The following is an 8,550-nucleotide window of genomic DNA, read 5'->3' as shown; positions in this document are numbered from 1 at the left end:
ATTAACAGGCCAGCAGCAATGATATCAAAGGTGATTAACAGTCCAGCAAGAATGATATCATTGGTGATTAACAATCCAGTAGGAATGATATCATTGGTGATTAACAGTCCAGCAGGAATAATATCTACCAGTTGAACATTTTATTTATTATGTCTGTTTAGTTCATGCATCATTGTAAATATAACGGAATTTGATGAGACTGTCGTACAAAAATAGAGGGTAAGTGCTTTAAAATCAGGTTTGACCCACCATTTTCTACATTTGAAAATGCCTGTACCAAGTCAGAAATATGACAGTTGTTGTCCATTCGTTTTTGATGTATTTTGTCATTTGATTTTGTCATGTGATTAACAGTCCATCAGGAATAATATCTACCAGTTGAACATTTTATTTATTATGTCTGTTTAGTTCACGCATCATTGTAAATATAACGGAATTTGATGAGACTGTCGTACAAAAATAGAGGATAAGCGCTTTAAAACCAGGTTTAACCCACAATTTTCTACATTTGAAAATGCCTGTACCAAGTCAGAAATATGACAGTTAGTGTCCATTCGTTTATGATGTATTTTGTCATTTGCTTTTGTCATGGGATAAAGGAATTTCCGACTTGATTTCCCTCTAAGTTCAGTATTTTTGTGATTTTACTTTTTACTTTATACTTAATTGTAAATGTTAATAGTTATGTATTTTACTATGATATAACAACATAAAAAAACTAGTATTTCAGTTTTGCCATCAGTCTGATAGACTTGTACATTTGTTGTATTCTTGTATTCTTGTTTTCATGTATTTCATGTGTTATTGATTGACTCTTTTATGGTTCAATTTTTCAATGAAAATAATTATACAATCGCATTACAAGTTCTATATAGTTGTAAAGACATCTGTATGTTTATATGGACTCAACCAATCTTTTTAATTACAGATATGCAGATAGGTATATACTCAGTGTACGGACAGTTACAGGTGTTGCATAGTCGTGGTAAAAACCCGTTTTATCCAGTTAGGAACACGATTAACTTTCAGCTCTTGACCTAGTGTTTTGATAAATTATGATTACCAACTATGGTGATCGGTTCTTGTATTGCTTCTTTTTGTGTTTAAATGGTTGCAGAAGACAAGGATCTAATTTAAAAAGCAAAAGAATATGTGTACTATTTTGCCAATAATTTTTAGAAACTGTCTTGCTACTCACGTTTGTCGTTTATACTTATAATGTTTTAGATCCATCAAGTTACAGCAAATGTGCTATATCACTTATTTTTGTAAAATTTTGGCTCGATGAACTAAAACTGAAAATTAAAAAAAAATCAATCTTTTTAATTCTTCAAAATAACTGATTATGTGAGTTATTCTGATTATTTTTCACTAGATGCTTATAGAAATTTGTGTTGAACATAAACTTCCATTTTGCATATATAATAGCTCACCGTACAATGCGTTGCTGAATACTACATGCTTATGTGTTAAACCAAGATACATTTATTTCTCCATAATGTGATTTGTTAAAACTCTTAGGAGCATAAGATGGAAATTCCGTTTGTATACCTTTAGTTTTTAATGTTGTTTGTTTGCATGTCTCTGTTGTTTTATTAGTTGTATTTTATATTTTGCGTCTAAGTTTTGTATTATCAATTATAACTGATTTTATCGGTATTTCTAAGTAACCTGGCAGTTAATTATTTGTTATTTCTTCTTAGTTACAGATTTTGTTTTCTTTATTGTAAAATTTGATGTCATTGACATTCTTTTAATATCGTCCAGGCAACATATCGACCAGCACTATAAATAAACACACGTACATATGACTACTATATAAATACGTAAAATATGACGTCATAATGTATTTATTAATGACAAGAAGCTACCAGTAATTACAAGTTATATATGATTTCTGATATTTTTAAATCTAAATATTGATATTAAAGTTTGCATAGGACCAATTAATGCAATTAGTAGTCAATATATAGTTGATTTATCTTAATGCTGGGTGAATAATTATACCCTTAGGAATAAGCAGTCCAACAATTTAAGCATCCACCCAATACTGGGTTAATGATACCCATGTACATAAGCGACCTACATGCAAAAACATCAAGTTAATGGTGGATGTTGGATATTCATAGAAATAAACAGTCTATCTGCAGGCTTAATAGCGGGTGAACCATATCATTAGGAATTATCAGTTCACATATAGAAGCAAATATTTAATACTGAACGAATGCATGATTGTCTTAAAAATTCGACTGCTCCAGTTGTTTTTAATTCACGACCATTGTTTACGGCTGACTATTGAAGATATTGTTATTTTTTTAACCTCAACAGAATTACTGAATTCAGAGTAAACTTGTATTACAGTAGCATAAAAGAGGGGCGAAAGATACCAGAGGGACTGTCAAACTCATAAATCGAAACTAAACTGACAACGCCATTGCAAAAATATGAAAAAGACAAACAGACAAAGAATAGTACACATGACACAACATAGAAAACTACAAAAATAAGCATTACGAAACCCACCAAAGACTAGGGGTGATCTCGGGTGCTCCGGAAGGGTAAGCAGATCCTGCTCTACATGTGGCACCCGTCGTCATGTACAAAAAGAACTCTCATAGTAGCCTCTCATAGTTGACTGTAAGGTGGTTGTATTTTACAAAAGAAAGAGGAGATGTAGCACGATTGTTAATAAGGCAGATATTCACAAGAGTTGGTAGTATATACACGTATAGACAATTAGTTATGCTACTGGTAGTAATTCTTTATATATATATTCCATCATGCATTTTCAATTTTATTTTAAGAAATTAAGATCTTCTACTATCAAAATTATCAAAACAGAACATCACATTTCAAATTTAGAAACCTAAATTGATCAAGGAATTATTCCGAAAGGATTCGTTTTAAAAGCCTCCCCACTTACAACAGAAGAAAAGTCAAACAGATTTTTTCACAGATGGAACAACATTCTATACCACAGTTCTTTTAGTCTGATGTATCTTTTACGCCAAGAAGCAATTCATCATTATTTATATAAACTACGTGATAATTTGCACTGCCGATCTCGTGAACAATTGTCTGATCCTGAACTAGACGAAATTCAAGTACGTCTTGGTGATATCAACTATATGGAATCACATAAGCTCCACGTCAAACAGATTAACAAATTTAAACGTGGTGGTGTGCAAATTAACCACCCTTTAATCAGACCCTCTAAAAAATCTAATAAAAAGCCTCGAAATCGTAGATTTAAAAGAAAAATTCGAGTTCCGACCAATCCCAACAACACGGTTGTCAATTTATCCTCAGTCTCTTTATCTGAGGACGAAACTAAAGTCTTGTCTAAGGGTTTGAATTTTTGCCCTACTCCCAATAACATAGATAATATGAAACTGGGAGATGACCTTGATAACTTTGCCAGAACCCTGAGAATCAAAGAATATTTTGGTAACAAGGATAAAGAGGTGGGTAATGAGGAAGACTCAGACACGTCTGACTCGGAGGAAGAAATCATAATTCCGCATTTTAAAAAGAAGAGTTCATGGATTCCAAAACCTGGTAAATCTGCTACACTGGAAGATGTTATCGACAAAATCAAATCGGATGTTGTTCATCTAGCTAGCAACAAGTACTCGTCATTTTATAACACCTCCCCTGACGAGCAAAAAGCCATACAATCGCTGAGAAACCGAGATGATATTGTGATAAAACCAGCAGACAAGGGCAGCGCCGTTGTGATAATGGACAAAGCTAACTACATCGCGGAAGCAGTGCGTCAGCTCTCTGATGAGAGATTTTATAAGAAACTAGACTATGACCCTACTTCCGAGTTTAGCTCCAAAATTATCACTGCGTTACAAACCATGTATAATGACGGTCACATAGATGAGGAGAAAAATTGGTTATTTAAAACCAGAGAATGCCAAGCCTGGTCGATTGTATCTTCTTCCCAATATACACAAGGTTAACAACCCTGGTAGACCCATTGTATCCACAAACGGCCATCCGACTGAGAAATCTCGGAATTCGTCGATTTTCATTTAAGATCTCATGTAGAAAATCTTCCTTCCCACATTCAAGACACTACAGATTATCTTCGTAAAATGGAATCCATGAACCCTCTTCCTCCGGAAACCCTCCTTGTCACTTTAGATGTCACCTCATTGTATACTAACATACCTCATGATGACGGCATACAATCTTGTAGGGAAATATGGGACTCCCGCAACATTTTAGAAGCACCTACTGAATGTTTAGTCCAGCTGCTTACTCTGGTTCTGAAATGCAACAATTTCAGCTTTAATGGTGATCATTACCTTCAAATAAACGGGACAGCGATGGGGACGAAAATGGCACCGTCTTACGCCAATATTTTCATGGGCAAATGAGAAAAACAAATTATTGCAGCATCTTTATCCAAACCTTTGTCTTGGTTCCGTTTCATTGATGATGTTGACATGAAATGGATTGAATCCCAACAAAAACCATTCTATTAAATTTACGTATGAAATTTCCGACTCTAAGATATCTTTCTTAGACACAAACACATCTATAAAGGACGGTGTCATATCAACAGACCTCTACTGTAACCCCACAGATAAACATCAGTACCTTTCTCCCCAAAGCTGTCACCCCAAACACTGTACAAAAAGTATCCCGTACAGTCAAGCTCTCAGAGTCAAGCGGATTTGCTCCTCTGAGGAGGCTGTCACGAAACGGTTACAGGAACTTCGCGGATTTTTGACAAAACGAGGTTATAAAAAATTGGACATAGATAAGGGGTTTGCGCGCTAACAATATCAGCCGAAATGACCTCTTACAGTACAAACGGAAGAGGCGCAGGAAAATAGTCCCGTTTGTTCTAACATACAATCCAGCCTTGACTAACCTTTCACGTTTGATCCGTGCCAATTGGCAAACTATTGCCAAACACCCTAAATTATCCAAGATCTTTCCCAATCCTCCTGTCTTAGCTTTTCGGAGACCAGCAAGTCTCAAAGACTTATTTGTTAGAGCTGACGTCTCCTCAAATAAAAGCTGTTCAATTCCAGGATGGTGCAAGTCATGTGGTAACAGACGTTGTCTGACTTGTCAACAAATACTTAATACTCAAACATTTACTTGCCACTCGACTGGGTCTGTGTACACTATCTTTTGCAATGTAACTTGCAAAACCCAGAATGATGTATACTCCTTCAGTGTCGATGTGGCATGCAGTATGTTGGCGAGACAGAGCAGCCATTCAACAAACGCATGAATGGTCATCGAAGTGACTACACTTGCAAGCCCGAACTACCCGTAAGTCGTCATTTGAGATCACCTGGGCACAAACAAGCTGATCTCAAAAACCTTGCCATCACAATCATAGACCACAACGAGGGTTGGTCGAAGGTCGACAGAGTCGCTAGGGAAAGATTTTGGATAAGAAAGTTACGGACAGTTTCCCCAAAGGGCATAAATGCAAAAACATAGAATGAGTCCCTCATTTTCCTGTCTTCACTTATTTCAAGTAACTCCGGCTTTACAGTTCGAAATTCTTTTTAAAATACCAGTTTAAATTACAGGGCTTCATTCATTCGGGATGGATGTATAAGTACGTAGCCACGTTCAATTAGTTTACCTCATTAGATCAAACTTACTTTTCTAACTATTATTAGACTGCTATTCGTTTGGGAGGCTTAAATATGTAGTTTCTGTTGCAATTACCCTACCGTTGTCAAATTTGAAATATTATTCAAACTTGGATCGGTTAGGACATTTTTGAATTTTTTGTTTGAGGACTGCCCTCAATGCAGTTATAATATCTAAACTGTCACAACCTTTGGAAATTTAAAATTGTGCCAGTTCACATCGAAAATAACTATTTTCAGTTGGCATATCTTTGTAATCTTTGCGCCGTGTTTGGAAATTTTAAAATTGTATCATCGTCAGTGGTGTTCGCTTAATTTGTATAAATTTCGAGATTTAGAAAAAGTTTCTCAGTTTGAATATTTTTACATGATTCATTTGACATCGTGCTATTATTGAAGAAGGATATCAGTTATCCGAAATATCTAATATTTGTTCATTTTATAGTTATTTAATGGTGATGTTGTACCCTTTTTGACTTGTATTTGTAGTGTACAGAATCATATTACATGATCCATCGCCCTGTAAGATTGATCGTTGATTATTTATTCAGTCATTTTATATATATATATATATATATATATATTAAACCAAACAGACATACAAAGTCTTACAATAGATTCAACAGAAAACAAAACATTGATTCAGAGACGCCGACAAGATCATAATGGTACGATTATATTATATCATGACATCACACTTTATATAGCTTAGATCTGGAACACACAACTCTGCCAGAGCACCCGATTTAAATGTTTGATAACTGTTGTTTAAGTCGTAGTTTCAGGGTGATGTTTGGTTCTGTAATCTGTCTGTTCATATATATTTCATCCGACTTCGAACGTGTCTGATTTCGTCAACATGTTTGTTAATGTCACCTTTTTTCTAAACTCTGTTCCTCATTTATAGCATTATCTTTTTTATTGAATCTCACCAATGATATTCGATGATTCCTTCATTTCGAAACAAAAAGAAGCTGTTTCAATATGATATCAAAACAACTATTTAAGACTTTTATTTTATAATAAATAGTGTGTTTATAACTCAATAATGACTGCTGTACCCCTCTTTTTGACATTTGTACCTACTATGTCTGTTTTTTTTTGTTCAAACATCGTTGTGAATATAATGAAAGTTTATGCGACTGTCATACAAGTGAGAGATTGAGTTAGCTACTTAACCAAGTTTAATTCCCAATTTTCTACATAAGAAAATGCTTGTACCAAGCCAGGAATATGACAGTTATCATCCATTCGTTTGATGTGTTTGAGCTTTGATTTAGCCATTTGATGAAGGACTTTCCGTTATGAGTTTTCCTCCGAGTTCAGTATTTTTGTGATTACATTTTTTTTACACTGTTATGAACTTATATTTATGACCTATGTTCGTGACTAACACCTACCCACAACTACTTACATCTTAATCCGTCAATACGTTAAACTTTAAATCGAGAAAAGGAAGTAAAATTCTATAAATACACTTCCTTTGTTTACCTTATCTTCATGTCACCTATAAAGTATACAAGAAGTACATGTTCTAAAAGGTACACTACTTCTTACATAAAAAACATTTGCAGGACACGAGCTTATCGACTGCTAATGATGTCTACTATGAGATTTCTTTTTGTACATGTAAAACGTTAAGATAATAATTTATCAAAAATTGATCCGCCTAACAAAACTGTGGACAATGGTAAACAAGAATATAGATAACGAGTGCTATCGGTTTTATATATTTTATACGAAATAAAGAATCGAGAGTCCATTTGATATTGTGCCAATTTTCACCAAAATCACATGATTCGAAAAAAATTGTAGTATGGACTATAGTGGACACGTAAGGTGTGGTCATTGCGTATTTCCTTAAGCGAACAATGAATAGACATTTATGGTCACGAAATTTATACGCCTACTTTATAAACTGAAAAATATTTACGATATATCTATCTAAGTTAACAATATTATTCAGGTAGTTTGTAGGCCGATTACGCAGACATTTAAAAGATTTTACACTCGAGTAAAACCAGTACGTAACTCCTTTACTATATGACCCACATACCATTCATGTTTTAAGATTTGTACATTGTAAAATATTGTCATATCATATGATTTACATTATGTATGGGTTTTACGTCATAAGTAGATTTGACAATACACCCGTATTAGGCAAGTACTATTTTTAGGAATGGTTATTACTAATGTTATAAATAGTATACGTGATTTGAAATTGTATCGCACTATTGTGAAAATTTTGTTAATGTAAGATTTGAGCAACGTGTTGTAATATACATGTAGTTTAAAAGGGTCACTTACGTCATTGGAAGGTCATCGTCGTGTAAACGGTTAATGAATGCAGAAGCGGACCCAGGATATGGCTAAAAGTGAACACCCCAATTTGATCACCAAAGTAGACAAAATATCATATTTCTTATGATTTATATTACTTTTAGCAAAACAAAGTTAACGGAATTAAACTTTCGGTTCACCAAGCTCGGCAATATTTATTCGGTGCCCACGAAATACATGCCTTTCAAATGATCGCAAATATCCTGTTTCGCCCCTGGTATGTTACATGTATTTGAAATGATACATACGTCAGTCCCCCTACCATATACATATTTTTATTTTTATTATTTGTATATACATTGGACATGGTTTTGGTTAATCACAGATTAATTACAGAAAACAGTTATCAATTGGCATCATTTGGTTTGCATACTATATTTTTAACTTTTATATGTCATCTATGGTACCTTACTTTACACTGTACGTTTAAAGTTGTGTTGTTTTCACCTTGTTTGTATGTGTGCATATTATATTCTGTTATTCGAAAAGCTAACTCGAACTTGTGTTTATGTAGTTTATTGAATTTCGACTTTAAATAAAACTTTGAAAATGAATTTGAATCACAATTTTGATTGAT

This window comes from Mytilus galloprovincialis, chromosome 2, assembly GCF_965363235.1.
Source record: "Mytilus galloprovincialis chromosome 2, xbMytGall1.hap1.1, whole genome shotgun sequence".
NCBI lineage: Eukaryota > Metazoa > Mollusca > Bivalvia > Mytilida > Mytilidae > Mytilus > Mytilus galloprovincialis.
Note: the sequence above shows the minus strand (reverse complement) of the source record.